The sequence below is a fragment of the Lepidochelys kempii genome, chromosome 26 (genome assembly GCF_965140285.1).
Source record: "Lepidochelys kempii isolate rLepKem1 chromosome 26, rLepKem1.hap1, whole genome shotgun sequence".
Classification (NCBI taxonomy): domain Eukaryota; kingdom Metazoa; phylum Chordata; order Testudines; family Cheloniidae; genus Lepidochelys; species Lepidochelys kempii.
The window spans coordinates 840,653-858,966 of NC_136405.1; positions in this window are offsets into that span (position 1 = coordinate 840,653).

Sequence of the window (18,314 nt, forward strand, 5' to 3'; positions counted from 1 at the left end):
CCAATCGAGGGCTAGGTGAGGTGCTATCTCTCACAAGGCAAGTGAGAGCTCCAACAACTCTCCAGGAAAGTTCCTGGCCTGATTCTGCTCACACCTTACACTAATGTTAGTGCTGCAGTTCACTGTTGATGGTGGGTCACTCCTGCTGTACACTGGTCTCACTGAGGAGAGAATCAGGCCCTTTCTCTTAATTCTGACCTAGTCACAGCACCCGCTTTGGGGCTGTGTACGCTTTGTCTAAAGTCTTACATTGCTGTAGCTTTAAGCTGACGTTCTTTGCTAACTACTTCCCCAGAGACTGGTTCCCAGCATCTCTGAGTACTTCCCTTCTGATTTCAAGGTGGTTTGAAATGGTATCCGAGGCCTTGCCTTGGTTGGGCGCATGGCTTGCTGGAGGCTTCAAGGGCTTTAATCTTGCAGATGGGCAGGCTGGCCGAAGGCGCTTTGCGTATTGGCGCCTAACTGACAGTGCAGCTAAAATGCCCTGCCCCGTGCTCTAGGAGACTTTGCATGGCTGGGAGGCTTCTAGGAACAGGGACCTGCCTTTGTGTCTGCTAACTGCCTAGCTGCGCTGGGTGCGCTGTAGATAAAAGTTGCCAAGATGTTTCTGTAATGTTGAGGTGGCATGGCAGCGCAGCATGCCTGAGAAGGGTTGGGATGCTGTTGAGAAGGCGACATTCAGCACCTCTTGGGCGGATAGCCTGATGCTGTTCTATTTGTAACTTGCCTGGACTAACGTATACAGTCATTAAAGAATACCCTGATCATTGGCTGTAAATGAATTCCCAGGTCAGTGTTACCCTGGAATACCCCATCCGTCTCCTTGCAGAGAGTGCCTTGAGCCACCTCCTTGTGTTTCTATCCTGCAGCCATGCCAACTCGTGGATTGGTTTGCTTAATGATTTAGAAGTTCCCAGGGAGGCTTCCAAGGGAACGGTGTGTAGCAGCTGCAATTATCCAGCAAGCAACATTCCATTTTATGGTTTCAATTCTACTTAGAAGTGTAAGGAGGAAACTGGTACCATCTATTTGAGTTTACAGGTTTCTCCTTCATAAAGTTACTGTGACACTGGCAGAGCAGGTGCCAGCTTATGCCAAGGTCCCTGTGGCTCAGTGGAACACTGACAAATACATGGCTGGAATCTGTCTGGCTCACCTGGGTGTTACTATTGTTAAAATAGGGATTAGCGTTATAAGAATGTGCTTAGTGTTTGTTGAATGCTTGTGAGTTGCTGCTGGCATTGATCTCACTTATAACGTCTCTATCTCCATTATAAGAGAATACTTGAGCGTCCGTGTTGTGAGCCTCTAACTAAGTAAATCCCCAGACAGGAGATATATATTAACCAGCAGGAAATGCTGCTCTCCAGCAGAGCATACATCCTGCCCCACAAGGAAGGCCCATCGACACCAGACAGAGTAGAAGGTTAAAAGGGACAAAAGATTTTGCTTACTGCCCCCTCCCCCACCCAGTTTTCCTGATGAATTCCTCTTGTCAGCTGTGTTAGCAGCTCAGAGCATGGGGGGAAAGGGAATAAAACCCCTAACAAGAAGAAACTGGATCTTTATGCTGCTTGGGCGCTGGGGAGCAAGGATTACCAGGCATAAGCAAAAGATCCCCAGTGTATACCCTGGGTTTGCCCTAAAGGATGTATATTATAGAAGCATCTGTTACTTTTGAAATTGGAACGTGTGTGTGTGCGCGTGCATATATTCTATATAAAACTGTGTGTTTACCTGCTTTAACTTTTTAAATAACACTCTGGTTGTATTCGGTGTGAGCTCTAAAGGGTAAGTGACTGACCCTTTGGGACTGGGAGTGACCTGAATATTGCTGTGATCCATGGTGCCTGGGAACATCTGTTACAGAGGCAGGCTCCCTGTGAGGAATACCCCATATCTGACTCCATGTTAAGGCTGTTACTGGCTGGTGAAATCTAAGTACAGAACCCACAGCCAGTGTGGGGTTTGTGCCCGGGTTCCTTGCAGTCTGCCCTGAGGTTGGTCCTTGTGCTCTTGAGCCGCTGCAGGACAGCTCAGTTCTGATCAGTAGTTGTGACATGCGTTCTAGATTGGAATGGGGTTTTGATGCCTAACTAGGCTATTTCCTCAAATATCCTCAGTGGTTATTGCTGAATGTGCTGATCTCCAAGGGCCCTTCAGTGCCCACAAGGGAGTTGGGAGTGGGCTCCTGCCAGACCCAGGTATTTCCCCGTGTCCTGAGAGGGACTGGCAGGATAATTAGGGTGTGATTCAGGCAAGGGGCTGTTTGTGTTGCTTCATTTTCTGATGGTGGTGCTCTGATCTGCATAGCTAAAAGCCACCTAACTGAGTGAAAGCAGCAGCTGGAATTGAAGCCTGCTCATTCTCTCTCCACCTGAGATGCTGACATGACCCTGCTGGTGAAGACCTGCAACGGGCAGCGCACGAAGCAAGGAGCTGGTCACAAATTACTTCTATGTAATTCCTGGGCCCCTTCTGATGCTCAGTGTTCTCTCAGCTGCTCTCATTGTCCAGCCTGTAAGGATAAAGTTGACTCAGTACATTTGTGCTCAAAGCTCTGTGTCTGACCATGGGGGAGGGCCCCTGTCAGTTCAGACTCCTGTGCATTTCAGAGAATTGTGCAGACACATAACTGGGGCCGGCTGCAGGGCCCTTTGCATCATAATTCAAAGCCAGCTTGCCTGAGGTTCTTCCCAGAGCAGCAATGCCCTTTCTCAGGCCCATGGGGCAGCCTGAGCGACAGCTAGTTGGAGAAAAAGCAAGACTCCTAATAAAATATAGGAAGATCTAATTACCCATGAGGAAGGCTGGCTCCTGAGGTGGGCTGTGATCTTGATTATCAGTTGGCTCCAATGCACTGTTTCCATTTACCCTGTCTCTGATATAAATGAGTTCTTAACCTGCTTTCTGCAAAAGAAGAAATTATCCTACCCACATTCATTTAAGTATTGCTTAATGACAGTCTAAATTAGCAACCTGATCCATGGCATCCTAATGCTGAAGTTACGAGTCTAATTCGGAAGGGAGTACATACCCAAAACCAGGATGGGTCACAGGGAATTTTAATGGCAAGCCTCGTTCCCCAAACACGATCCTTTCAAAGTTCCCTTCTCATCTGGGTCATGTTGCTCTACTTTGCAGGTGGCTCAGTACAGAACCTGCATTTTTTTTGTCACAGCTGAAGTGTCTTTGAAATCTGCCTTTGCATCAAACATGGAAGGTAATGAGGAGACTTTAAAGAGCTGCTGACGCCTCGTGGAAAACAGAAAAACATTCTGTTCAGGAACACTTCTGCCTGGCTGTCTTACTGCTCATGTTCAGTTGCAAGGGGCACTATAAATATACAGAGTTAAACATCAAAATGAGAAACCTTGGAAACCAAATGGGAGTTGAGCTGTTTGTTCACCGTGGAGCAGCTGGGGAACGGTAGTTTGTCTGCTGGTATCTCCGTTCTATGGCTACTGTGATTTGCACTAGTACCTGAGTCGGTAGCTGTGTACTGCTGGGCAGTGCTACTGAAGGGGGATCATGCTGCATTTAATTACCTTTCCTGGGGCCACTTATTAGCTCTTAAAAATAGTTATGGCAGCTTACGAGGCACTGGGAAAAGTCAAGGGTTCAATGGAATGGAAATGTAAGCTAAACTTTACATGGGGAACATAGGCTAGGCAGTACACTATACTCGTACTTAGGAGGCCTGGGTTCTACGTAGGTCACCATGGAGGAGCTCCTTCCCTCCCTTGTGCCTCAATTTTCCTATCTGTAAAGCGGGGCTAAGGATGCAGACCTCCTTTGGGAAGCGCTTTGAGATTTACTTATGACGTGCTATATACGGGTGTGGTGGTGGGAACTGCTATATGGGATCAGACTGGGGTCATCTAGGCCAGGAACCTGGCTCATGACCATGGCTAGTACTAGGTGCTTCAATGGAAGGTTCAAGACACCCTGAAGTGGGCAATTAGGGAAGACCCTGCCCCTATGGAATTTCTTTCTAAAGATCATATCCTCTGAAGCACGAGGCATTCCTTCCCAACTGTATACAGCCTGTCTAATGTAACTGTGGCTGTTCTTCTTATCCATAGATAGGTCCATGCTAGCTTGGACATAACGTCCTTGGAGGACACAGGAACAGAAAGAGGCCTAGGACCCATAAGGTCTTGGCTAAAATAAGCAGACTTATTTGCCAGTAGCTGCTGTCTCCAAGCATCTGAGGCAAAAGGTCCTATTCTGTTCAGCTATAAATCCTGAATTGGCCTGAGGACTCTTAATCTCCTCTCTTTGCACATCTTAAATTGTGCAACTTGTTCCAAGATCTGTCATCAAGATCTGTCATCAAACAATGTATTTATCATGGTGTAAGTAAAACTTTTTAAAAGCAAACATTTGATAAGTGGAAATGTCGGGATGAAGAGAAATTATTTAGGGAGGTACATGAAGCTGTCAGATGGAATTAAGAAAGGGAACATTTTAGGCAGAATACAAAGAAAACCACAAGAGAATCCAACCACTCATTGCCTGGGGTTAAAAAAGACTTTCCTCTTAGCCTTGTCATTGTATAACTGTCCATTTTGATCATTTTACCTCATACTAGCCATAGCTGGAGACAGGATACTGAACTGGATTGACTGTTCTGATCCTGATCCACAGCAATTCTTATGTCCCTGACAGAGCTAAAACCTTGCTTAGCAATCTTCTACAGAGGTGGTGGAGTCTTTATCACTTGAGAGACCTACAGTTAAACCAGACAAAGCACTAGATGTGCTGTAGGAAGCAATCCTATACTGCCCTCTCTGGGGTGGACAAAGCGTGATCTATATAAAGGGACGATCTCCAATGTCTATTGTTCTGTTTGCTTTTGCAATAAAACCAGAAAGAAAAGTTTTTGCCTGAGACAAATTATTCTGCAACTCCAGGAAAGTCTAATGGGTACTGCTTAGTGCAATAGACAGAGATTCATTCTTGGAAATCAAGATTGGAAAGGCACCAGGGCAGTATAAGGCAGTTTACATTGTCTGTCTCTGCAGCGTAACTGGATAACCTGCAGACTCAGGTTTGCAGTACAGCCAGTCACTGAACCAAACATTCCTTCGCCACTTTTCAGCTTTGCAGTAAGTTCCCAGGCGAATGACACAGCTGCCGTCTTCTCGGTACAAAACATTTGTTGTCATAGCCATAGGCCATTCATTAGATGGAGAATTATTTTGGCACCAAAATACTATACTTGACTTTCCTCTGAAACTGCATCTTATCTGTGCTTGTCATAAATAGCAAAACTGAAAAAATGCAAAAGGCAGTTGGGATATTGTTACCAGCTGAGTGTTTCCAGTGCTACATCCCTGCTAATAGCATTTTAAAATTAGTCTCTGCTACAGAAATTCTTTAGTGCGCTATTAGCGAGGCATACGGAAAAGAAATGCAGACATTTGACAAAGGACAATTAGGTTTTACAGCTCTTGTGTGTAAGAAGCTGGCGGAAGGCAGGTGGGTGAGTGAAGAAGATGCGAAGCTCAATCTCACTGCAGATCAATCAGTGCAAAAATGTGAAAAATGCTTCCTCTATTTACTCAGGCAAATTAAAACAGATGACTTGTAGGTCAAGCAAACACATACCTAGCAAACAAGGCAAGCCAACTGAGCAGAGAGGACTAAATGGGAGGCTGATCTGAAACTGGGCTTTCATGAGCTCAGGAGGAGAAATCAATTGAGCCTGAGTTAATGCAAATCATAGCTGGTATTTATCTGGAAATGCTGTTCCAGGAGATGCCCCCTGGAATTGATAGGATTAGTTTCTGGCATTCTTGGAATAAATAGGCATTCCAGGCTTTACTCATTTGATGTTAATAAGCACATTTTTTTTTTCTTACTACACTTGCAGGCTTGAAGGTCCTTGAAGCTGTAAAATGAGGCACATCTAATATACTGCACATGGTAATTCAGCAGCATGCCAGGTGAATGGGCTTAGATATAGCTGAGCAATAACCAGTCCTCTTGGTAGCCAACTGATAGTGATAAAATTAGCAAAGCCATTAATCCTTGCTCAGTGTTACTGTAAACATCATGTGATTTATATCAAAGCAGACAAATAGCATGTTGCATTCTGGGAGGCAGTTAGTTTGGAAGATGCTAAATAAAAATCTTTCTGCTACTGATTTGTACCCTATGGCCACAGTACAGAACCCACAAAAAAGTTACTTGTTGCCTTGGACAGAGAAACTAACTGCAGTTGTACCATAGACAGAAACACGCGGACTGCTCTGACTACTCATTCATGCAAACATCTTAATTGTCACCTTGTCTTGCCACTTCTTGTATGTCTTTGGATGTATCTGTTGCACCCTGTCATAACCGGACTGAGAGCTCTTTTGGGTCCGAGTCTCTTTGCTTTACTCGGAGTCTGTGCAGTGCCCAGCACATTGGGCCCTGATCCCCGAATGGAGCTTTTTGGCAACATGAATAAATGACTGATGTTGCTAATATAACAGTGCAGATAACTAGAGTGAGGCAAATAATGGATTTTCTTGCTTCAATGTCAATTTGGAAAAATAAACTGTTTTGGGACAAACTGAAAACAAATTTTTAATAAACTTTTATGAATTGAAAAGTTGACTTTTGTGCCTCTGGTTTGACCATCCAAAACACTTTTTTGATTGCTTTTTAAGAGGGAAGGAAATTTTGAAACAGGTGTTTAGAGTGTAAAAAGTCAATATTTTTTTGTTTTTCCCAAAATGTTGGGTTTTTTCCAACCAAAACAATTGGGCACAACAGACACATCTGCAAAATATTTAGGCTTCACTTTTTGTTTTCTGAAAAAAAAAAAAAAATCCAGCCAACTGCGTGGGTAACAGCCATAAAACCAGAATGCTTTACTCACAATCCTGAAGACTGACACAGCACCATAGTTTACCAGGTTTTGGTTGTGTAATAATTAAATGACCCAGCTCTCACCTCTCCCTTTCTCTAATGTCCCTTGATAAGGGTACTCAGGCCAATGAGAGGGGGCTCTTGGTAACAGTCAGCCCCTGCTGCTGTTCGGATTCTGGGACAAGGCTGGTTATAAGAGACACAAGGTGGGGGCAGGAATATCTTTTTGTTGGACCAACTTCTGTTGGTGAGAGACAAATTTTTGAGCTACATGGAGCTCTTCTTCAGGTCTGAGACATATACTCAGTGTGACAGCTAAATACAAGGTGGAACAGATTGTTTAGCATAAGTAGTTAACACATGTCAAGGGACTTTTCAAGATGAAGTGGCTCCCAGAAACACCCCCCCCCCCAGTCATAGGGGGGAAAGGTGGGATGGGAAGGATGGTTATAGGCTATTGCATGTTAATCTCTTCTCCACGGATCTAGGAAGCCTTGATCCACTGGATTAAACAGTCAAATAGCCATCCAGCATGTGCCACAAGTTATTGAAGACACCAGCTGGGTGTTGCAGACCGAGGCTGGTTATGGTGGGGCTGTACTCTCTCCCTTGTTCCAAGAGACTTCCCTGAGTCAGTCCAGTAAAAACAGTACTTCCACTGAGCCCCCCAGCATGCAAAGTGCTACACTTCTCCTTCCCATGCAGGAGAGGGGCTTGGAATTAGGGCCTTTCTCCTGAAAAGCAGCCTGCCTGTGCTGGTCCTATTGCAGTCCCTGTGGCTGGCCCCTTTAGCAGGACTGATGCTATTCTCACTAGTTCTATAGCCTAGCAGAGCCCCATTTGAATAATTCACATCTGAGCTTGGGCTGGGCCTGGGCCCACCCTTCTTTTATGCCTCAAACACCCAGGGCAGGTCAGCAGCGCAGCCCATGCATCTGCTCTCATCGGTGTGTGACTAATCCTGCTGGGTTTATTCCTCATGTTTCTGGAGCTGTGCCAGCAGCAATGTTTCCCTGCACAGTGAGCCGGCAGCGATGGGCTCATGACCTGTAGGGCTATTACTGGTCCACAGACACCGGGCCAGGCAGTGCAGCTGTTTGTGCATGTGGGGCTTGCGCTGCCAGCAGGTTTGTGGCCATCTTCGCTGAGGTCAAGGAGCTGTGCTGGTGGGTGACTGGCTGGCCCCAGCAGGCCATGTTCAGGAGGAGAAAGCAGAGCTTCTGTGCCAGCTCCCTTCGGCTCCTGGGACAATCCCAGACTGAATGGTAGCTGTGGAGTGACTGCAAGTAGCTACTGAGTTGTATGGCAGCCCGTCTGCTGCAGGGGCATGAGCCTTCACATACCCAGGGTGTGGCCTTTCAGGGGCTAATGAGGGCACCGCTGCATCATGCTGTCCCCCTTCAGGCTGCACAGTGGAGGCCCCGGGGGCCCTTTCAGGAGCTGTGGTACAAAAGCGAAGTGTGAGCTGCCAGCTGGGCTGCACGGAAAGCCAGGCACTCACCTGGCTCTCTAGTGCTCCTTTCCTGCTGGAGGTGCATAGGCTTCACGCCCAGCTGTCACATCATGATTGCCACCCCAATTTAATGACAAACCCGCCCTCTCTCTGGGGCTGTGCCCCAGCCAGCAGGCCTGTTCTCCTGCCTCTCAGCTGCTTCTTACGCAACAGGAAGCCCTCGGGTCAAAGGCAGAGGATCTCCCCTTTGGTTAGCCAGAGGCTTCCCCTCTCTTCCCTGCCACATCCTGCTCCGCGTCAGAGCAGTGCCTTATTCACCCTGCCGTAACTGCAAGTCATGCTGAAGCCCTCTGTCCCCTTTGGGGATAGTCACTTGAAATTGGAAGTGACTTCACTTTGGGTGAGCTCAGTTGCTCCCCTTAGTGTTCATAGTCCCCATGAAGATTCAAGAGGCTGAGTTTTGGTGGTGCTGATTCATAGATTTTTTTTTTTTTTTTAACCTTGGGAATCATCATAATCCTCTGAGTTGCATCACACAGGATTTCACTCATTGATTGCCGCCTCAAGTCCAGCAACTTGTGGTTGCTAGTGCATGCCAGTGTCCCCAGAAAGCACAAGCCACATGTACCTGGAACCCAGCTTTTGAGTGTGTGGGCACTTGCTCTTTCAATCAATAACAAAACTCCTACGGAGCTTTTCATCTCTAGATCCCAAAATGCCTGACGCAGGTCGGTAAGCAGCACTATCTGCATCTTACAGACGGGGAGATGGGCCCATAAAGTCTTGTCACTGATCTCGCCACTCACAACTAACAAACCCAGGGTGCAGAGTGACTGTTCAGCCAGCAATAATCACATAGGACACCTTGCACTCAGTGCACAGAGACTAATGCATTGCAGAAGACTTAATGCACCATATAATTATGAATGCATCTGAGAAATTCACAGCCTGGTCACGGACACCCAGCCAGCAGAGTGAGTGACTCTATTCTATTTTACTCTCACTGCCTAGGCACTTCCCAGAGGAGACAACACAGTCCCTGCCCTACAGAGCTCCTTGTCTAAAGACAGATACATGAACAAGTAGAGAGCAGGCAGGGGAAAACTGCAACAGCTACCCAGGGGAGGTGGTAGGATATGTACATTGTAGAATCACAATGAACAAGCTTCTTGCAGGTACCACAACTGAGGCAAGTGTTCAGGAAGGACCAGAATGCATTGCATAAATTACTCATTTGTCCAGGTTTATTGAAAAGGTAGGTAATAATTTGTTTCTTTTTGCATCTGTCCTATTCCCCCAGTGCTGATACAGGATGTATATCATTCTGATATTAGTTTAGATTTATACCACTGTGAAAAATTACCTCTCCTAGGCGGTAGACTTTCTCCTGATCATATTGCAGGCAGATCAAGGTCTGGTATCCCCACTGCTACAGCTATTCCTGACTGATGTCATGACTCCCTTTGCTCCATTGCTGAATTCTTCCTGGGCTTACAAAATTGTCCCTACTAGTTACTTGGGATGCTTCCTGCCGCAGCCTGAGCCCCTTTCTTCTCAAACTGTGCTCTGTGAATAGCTCATCTTTGTCGTCTAGCCACGCAGCTTCCCATTTCTCTAAGTGAGGTAGAGGAAAGCAGGACCTTAGTCTTGGAGGCAATTTAATTAAATAAGCATGTGCTGTGTGGAGGACACTGTTAAAGCAAAGCAAGGAGAGATGCTTTCAGGAGTGGGCTAAAGCTCACACGATCCAGCAGGCTTTCTGAATTGCTTGTTACATCCCATACCTACACTATCTCCTTAATGTTTGGGTTTCCCCGCTCTGGGCCAGACTTGGGCTGACTCTGGCCACCTAACTGCTTCCCTCACAATAGTTCTTTTTACAGTAGAAATGAGAGTGCTTTTTGGGGGGGGTGAGGATTGAATTTTCTAAAGCTGCCCAATGATGAGGTGAGGAGAAATAGCTGCGGGTGATAAATCTTGCAAGAGGAACCTATACAGCACAGTCATGGAGAAAATTCCCAGTGAAATGTATTGATGCAAAGGGAGAGTTGTTGAGGCCGGTTCAGAAAAAAGCAGTTTTCTGGTGCTTTGTAGAAGGCTGCTCCTAGGCGATCTGGGGGCTCTGTGCCATGGCTCTGAGGCCCAATTGCGCTGGTGTTGCTTAACAAAACTGCTAATGTAATAAGATGCTGAATTGTTTTCAGGTTCTTGTCTGGTGATACACAAACTGTGGGTTTTTAGGCTGCCAGGCAGACTCCTTTTCAGCCCCACAGGAAATGTGTATCCATCTAACTGCATTTTCCTGGCTTCATTGTAATGATTTCCTAAATGAAAATGTAACATGTTGCCGAGCATGAGATCAGCTGCTCCCCTCCCCGGCATCCTGGGAATTTCGTCAACCTCATGGGCGATAGCTGAGTCTCCCCCAGAGCTTGGCAGCATGGGGTCCACCCTGACCCCATCTATGCACAACCTCTAGGGTCCATCATGCTGTGGCACAAAGTGTGATGCACCGACCACACCCCTCTAACAGACTCCCAGCTCTCTCTCTGCCCAGCTAGGCTGAATCCAGGAAGGGATGAAATGACGTGAGCTAGGGAAAGGCACCACCCAGATCCAAGCGTACGCCCTTTGAGGAAGGGACTGTCTTGTTCTAGGGGTGTAGAGTGCCCCGCATGCTGGGGCCCTGAGACTGACTGGGGTCTCCAGACTCTACTGTCATATAAGTAACAATCACTGAGCACACTTGCCCCTCCAGTCATTCAGACAGTTCCTGGCCTTGGGATGATGCTGGACTTATCACTGGCTACTCAAGCACCAAAAGAGCCTTCTGCCATCTGCATTGCACTCACTCCTCTCCATGGTCTGGCGGCAGTCTTTGTCCTCCATTATTGTAACTTACACGGCCTGGGCCAAGATAAGACAAGACATTCCAGAAGAAGATTCAGCTGCTCCCCCAGGTGCTGGCACGTCTCCTAAGCTGGCTGTCCCAACAATCATGCCATAGCATGCTGGTGCACTGCAACCTGCATCGACGTCTTCCTCGTGACTGGATTTGCTTCAAGCAGGGGTCCTGGGACTGGGGGTGCAGGGGGTGCAGCAGCACCCCCTGGCTCAAAGCGTTCGCAGTTTGGTTCAATGGCCCTCAGCACCCCCACTACACACATTGGCACCAGACCCTCAAAGTGAGGGCTGGAACAATCTACGAAGCTTTAATGGGGCAGGCTCAGAAACCTCCTGCCCTTTGGGGGCCCACCATGGCAGCTGTGATCATCCAAGGGCCAGATGCAAAGTCCCACCGCTTGGGCGTTCTGGCACAGATACAAGCAGGTGTTCGTTCTCCAATGAAACTGTGGGGTGGGAGAGGACACCCTTATGGGGCGTGATCTGGGGCTGACCCCTTTGGGCAGTGGTACCAGGCGTGTTGGCATGGAGTTTACAGGCAGTGTGACTCCTGGGCAGCTCCTAGAATGCTCCGAACATCTGACGGCGGCAGGAGCCTCTGACAGATTTGGCCAGTGCTCTGCAGGGTCTGATTAAATGGCTTTGGCAGTGCAAACGAGCCCCATGGGGTGAACAAACCAATCAGCACATTGCTTCTAGTTTTGCTTTCCCCTCTCTGCTCAGGTGCCTGGGGCTTGCTGGGCCTGCACCTGGCTGAAGAGGCACCTTGTCATGTGTTGGGAAGCTCTTACAGCTGTGAGGGGCATTTTATAAAACGTAGCTATTCCCTCCTCTTAAATGGCCCCCTTTCCCCCAGTTCCCGATGAACCAAATGGACATTTCTTTACTTCCTTTGTGCTCGGAGTTACACATATCGGAGCTTTAAAGGGGGAGTTGGAGGCCAGGGTGTGTGTGTGCACCTGGGTACGTGTGTGCTCAGACACTGGCTGCCTCCTCTCAAAGAGAGAGTCCCAATCTCCGTGGAGCAGAGGGCTCCGCCGCACAGGTGCAGGGGTCTGTCCCAGGAGTTGTAAGCTCCACTCCTGGGCAAAGTTACATGAAACGCCCTTTCCGCTTCACTTGCTGCGACAAGCTAAGGCGGGTGAGTGCCCTCTGCCTCTTTGGGGGAAGCCCCTCTGGGAGGACAAACCGAATCCTCAGCCCTTTCCAAATGTTACTAAATACCAAAAGCACTACACAGTGTCAAATAAACTCTGCTGACATTTCCAGGGCGCCAGCGTAGCCTGGCTGCTGGCGTTCCCTGATTGCAATGCCATGACTCGTTTTTGCGAGAACAAAGCATGCCGACTATTTAAATGCTAATTGAGCTGAAGAATTTTATGAAAACGTTCTGAGAATGCGGGCTCCTGACTCGTGAGTTAGCGGAGATTCCCTGACAGAGCCGGCTCCTCCTGCAGCCCCCTGCGCTGTGGCTTCCCCTTGGAAGAGGGAGCTCTGTTTTGCTGAGCTGTGTGTGTGTCTGTTTAAAAGCAAACCCCAGTGCAATATAAGAGCCCATTACAGGGAAGGTAATTCATTTAAAAGGAAAAATTTAAAGTCTTAGCTGTAATAAGAAATCAGGGTTAACAATTAATCCGGGAGCTGCCATTTGAACCGCCTGGAGCTAGAGATGGCTGGAACCAAATCCCCTGCTCCACAATCAGGAACTCTGGGGAGGCTTCACATCTTTCTCCAGCTGTGCGTAACGCCGAGCCAAACCCCTGGATCAAAGCGCTACCATTTGTGGAGGGGACTTGAAATCCAGAACAGAGGTATTTTAGCTTGGCTCCTCCTCTCTGCTGGGGCAGGTTTTGGTTACCCTGAAGGCCTGAAATCAGAGTTCAGATTGCTGGAAGACGAAGTTAAGTTAAAAACCATGACAGTTAAACACTCAGGTAAACCCATTGCTCCATGAACTGATTAATGCTGGTTTACAAGTCAGAGCGGCTCCTACAGCCACTGGAGAACGCTTGGGATTCTGATGCTTTCATGTGGGACCCGACTTCTCTCCATCCCATGGCTGGGCAGCACACTGAGGCCAAACACATGCACCAGGAACTCCACCAGCCCCCTACCTGCTTCCATTCTGAATTCAGAGTCCTCGTACTTCTCCATCCATGCCCCGTCTGTGCCATATTGCACAGGGCTGCAGCAGCTAGGCAGGTGCAGGGGAATGCTCTCATGGGAAAAAGAGGTAGAGATTTCCCAGTGGCAGAAATGTTTAGAGGTCAGACTAAGCCCCAAACCCGGCCACATATAGACATGTCTTCACCAGAGGGATTACTGCCATCTCTCCTTGCCATGGGATCCAGGGCAGAAGAGACAAAGAGACCATGGAGATATGGGCAGTGCCGTGCTGCTCTATCTCCAGCTGCCATTTGCTTCTTGGAACCCAAGGCAATAGATGGCTTAGAAAGGCCTCTGCCAGTCACAGACCTGCAGCCATGTCAGTGCGCCAAACCTCACTGGCCTCTTGGCAGGTCCATCGTTCATTGCTACCAAAGGAACATCCCCGCTCCATCTTTTGCCTGTGATGTTTACGGGCACCGTTCCAGACTTCTGTGGCAGGCAGGGAAGGGAGGAAGCTGCCTGTGGAAAGTCTGCTGTGCTGCAATTTGGAGACCAAACCAGACCTTCCATCCATCCTCTTGTTTGGCTTTTGACTTGCAGTGAAACTAATGTTCAGGGAGACTATAAATAACTCTTAGGAAAGCGCAAATAAAACACCTTGAAAGAGTTTTAAAGATTTATTATTTGTAAGTTATTTGTAAAACGTTTTGCTTAGATGCTCCCATTGCAGGAGTAAATCTGAGAGCTGAAGACATCTATCGTTGCTGTGAGTTATGTAACCCTAGAAATAGTTAAACATTGGGTAGAGCTTTAATGTCTCCCCTGCTGCCACCTCCTCTTGGATGGTAGCTGCATCATTACAAATATTTTGTCTGATGTGCCTGTCTAAGGCCTCAGCACTTAAGTATCTGAGGCCGTAGGAGGCAGTTCTAAAGAGCTTGTGTCAATTTCTAAGGCTTAAGTGCATGGCTTAAATACTCTTTAAGGGTTTACAGCCAAAGAGCCAGGCTGGATCAGGAAGTAGAACAGCTCAAATAGTTTTATAAAACTGCTGTCAAGCAGCCTGCCACCAGTCTTTCCATTTCAGACAGTCTTTCTTTTCCCAGTGTTTGGGGGGAGGGCTGTGCTTTTAAAGAGATTTCTGCACTTTTCTTTCCCTACCTTCCCCCCCCAGCCCCGCCCAAAAAAGTATCTAAGGATAGCAGTGTGAACGTAGTTAACAAGCAGGTACAGGAGACAGGAGCAGACAGCTGCTCTTGCCTCGGCCAAGGTCTCTTAATGGTCAGTGAGGCATATTTAATAGAAACCAATTACATTAAATAAACTTGAAGTTCCTAGATTCACTTTTTGTTAGGAAACCTAAGTGCTCCCACGTTGTCATAACCGTCAGTCACAGCTCAGCCATGAATCCTTGGAAAGCTTCAAACCGAGCTTCCCAGTCAGTAATTTGCTATTACTCACTTATTTATGTTTGTAAGAGGAGAGATTGCTGATAGACATTTCTCTCCTACTCCATGACCGATGAGCCTGTTCGCCAGAATACAGGTGGGGGCTGTAGGTTAACCTTGATTATTCAAGTGCTTTAGGGGGGCAGGGAATGAAGCAGCTACAGATTTACTTGGCAGTGAGAGGGCAGGAGTAAAGGCTTATTTGTCCATTCCAGTATGAAAACTGAAAATACTGCTAAATATCCTCCAGCTTCCCTAGGGGCTATGTCGCTTTATTGGCTTTAGTAGCAATGAGCACCTTTAAAAAGAGCTGTCCTAGACCAGTGGTTCTCAACCAGGGGTCTGGGTCCCCTGAGGGGGCTGCAAGCAGGTTTCAGGGGGTCTGTCAAGCATGGCTGGCATTAGAATCGCTAGGGCCCAGGGCAGAAAGCCAAAGCCTCGCCACACAGGACCACAGCCCAGGGCCCCGAGCCCCACCACTCAGGGCTGACGCCGAAGCCTGAGCAACTTAGCTTTGTGGTGCCCCCTGTGGCATAGGGCCCCCGGGCAACTGCCCAGCTTGCAACCCCTTAACGCCGGCCCTGGCTTTTATATGCAGAAAAACCCTTGTTGTGGCACAGCTGGGCAGTGGAGTTTTTATGGTGGGGGGGCTCAGAAAGGAAAAGGTTGAGAACTCCTGTCCAAGACCACCACCCGGCCCCTCTTTAAAGGAAGGGAAGCAGGAGATGCCCTCAGCAGGTCTGATGGAGAAGAGAACGACCCAGATGAACGGACTTTCTCCTGGGAGTTTCGATCAAATCTATTGCAGGCAGTAAATGTCACCTAGGAACACCCTGCCCCCTCTCACCTACTCCAGCTACCCACTTAATTAACTCCCCCCAAAGCGAGAACAAGTACAGCAGCAACACCCTGGTGCATTGGCCCCTGAGCTATTGCGCTGTTATCCATTGTCTCTTCCTTCACCTGTGACATTTCTAACCTTCCCCCTATGGTCAAAGGGGTTGCACCTAACTCATGTGTCAGTCCTTTCTTGAGATACAATACAACTTCATTAGTTTTTCAGCCCTATATTAATGGGACTTTTCCACGTCACTGCCCTGTCAAGGCAACATGGCTGAGTGAGGGCTTCTGAAAAGATCTGTCAGCCACCAGGTGATGGCTCCAGTGAATGCTGCTAACAAAGGCTTTTTGCCACACTGGTACTGACATCCTGTCTTCCTCAGAGATGCCCCAGACACTCCTTTCATTATTTCTTATTTTTAATCAATGCCTTGTTCCTTGTCACATCCCATGTCTCTTGCTCCCTGGACAGGAAACCAGTTGGGGTTTAATAAAGACTCATCAAAGCGTAGTGGAAAGAGATGCATAAACAGTAAAATAATCCAAAACACCAATTTATTAAGTTATGTAGTAACCGTGGTTAGCAGGGATCCCAAGAAGGTGATATCTGATGTTACTGACAACAATATTGTATTTCAGGGATCTCAAACGCCAATCACCATGAGGGCCACATGAGGACTAGTACATTGGCCCGAGGGCTGTATCACTGACCACTTTTCATACAATGATACAAAAGTATAGTCAAAAATGAAACAAATGAAGAGTAATATAGTAAGCTATTAAAAGTCAATGTATTAACTTTTTAAAAACTGTAATGTGAAAAGTCGGTGCTAATTTTGACAGTCGTTTCATTTTTGGCCACGTAGCACACACAACTATTTCTCTGCCCCTTTGAGACTGTGTTATCGTGTATCTGTTAATGACAGGGTCACGTACTGTTTCTCATATAATATATATCTTTTTTTCTACACCCTTAAATTGTATAGCATCTCAGTGATTTTTTTCTACTGACTTTTACTGGGTTGTCACCGTAGTCCAATATATGCTTACCATAAACTTGAGTGGCTAAAGTGGCAAGTCGTTTGCTAGTAAGTATGAGTGAGGGTGGGCAAATGTGTGTTTGATTTGTGCCTGGGTTGTGTTGTGCTGTGCTGGGAGATTTTGGTTGATTTGTGTTGGTGGCAAATAAGGGGTGTGTGCTGGGGTGAGGGGCTCTCTAAATTTGGACTTGCGGGTTGTGTTGTTGTGTAGATGGTTGTGCTGATATGTGAGGTGGCAGCTAGGCACAAGGGTGTGGCAGTCAGGCCAACTAATCCACCATCTGTGAAGTCTCCCTCATACAACCAATGTCACCGTAGCATGCAGATTCCCTATTGAGTAAGGGTGGTGATTGGTTGAGTTATCTCTGATATCACAATGTTCTAGTACTCTTGGCACAGCACAGATACACACCTTTTCTGTAGTTGTACTTGAAATGTCAAGTCAAAATAGCTGAGAACTTCAAAATGGGTTGGTAATAGACTGCAAAACCCTCACTTCACCCCTTCCATGAGGCCTGCCCCTGTCCAACCCCTTCCCCAAATCTCTGTCCCTGACCCAGCCTCTTCTCCGCCTCCTCCCCTGAGCGTGCCGCATCCCCACTCCTCCCCCCTCCCTCCTGGAAAGTCCTAAGCGCCACCAAACAGCTGTTTGGCAGCAGTAAGCGCTGTGAGGTAGGCGGAGCAGCAGGGACGCAGTGCGCTGGGGCGGGGAGTGGGGGAGAGCTTGGCTGCCGGTGGCCACTAATTTTTCCCCATGGGTGCTCCAGCCCCAGAGCAAACTCTGTAGACTGCGTGTTTGAGACCCCTGTTGTATACGATTCAGAAATAGCACTTTTAAACCGAGTGCATGAATTCATCCAAACAGCGTAGAATTCCTCCAGTCCCTAAATCCTCTAAAATAGGCGAGCTAACAAGCCTCTGTTCAGCCGTAATGGATTACTTTGTCTAGCCCTGCTAGCAGAAGTGGTATTTTACAAAGCACAGTTCATACAGAAATGAATGATGATGCTCTTCAAGTAAATAATCTTATTAATAGTGACTATCTGGAGAGCTCTCATTTAAAATACAAATCAAAACAGTAGTGGAATTTCAATACTTCAAAGAATGTATTTTTGAACTCACCAAAGTAATGTGTCTATGGAACACAAGGAATTATTATGCCATCAAAGAGAATATTTATGAGCATCTGAGAAGGTGCTAGAATAAACAGTTTAGAGGACCCATCCTCACCTCTGTAATCCTCATCACAAAACCAAACACATGCAGTGTCTGATTAAAGCAGATGAGGCTGCAGCAGGGGAAGGAGTTTGAAATGCTCCCCTATTTGGTCACCTGTTTGGGGAACCATCTGCTGTCCCAGGAATGGTGGATGTTGCTGTTCTTAAAACCTTCCAATTTCAAGGAGCTACAGCTCTGTGTCTTCAACTCTGAAGTGCAGGGAGACCAAGGATTTTGTATCCACTCTCCTAACTGCATTTCTGGGCTGTGTGATTCGGCATGACCTCAGTTTATCTTGAAGGCAAAGCACATTCTCTCTCTTCTGGTGCCAGGTAGGCATGAAAAGCAGCAAACTGGCTGCAACTCAGCCCAGAGAAGATGGGAATGATACTCGCTGAAAGAGGAGCAAGCACTGCCTTCTTTGCACCCTCAGATGAG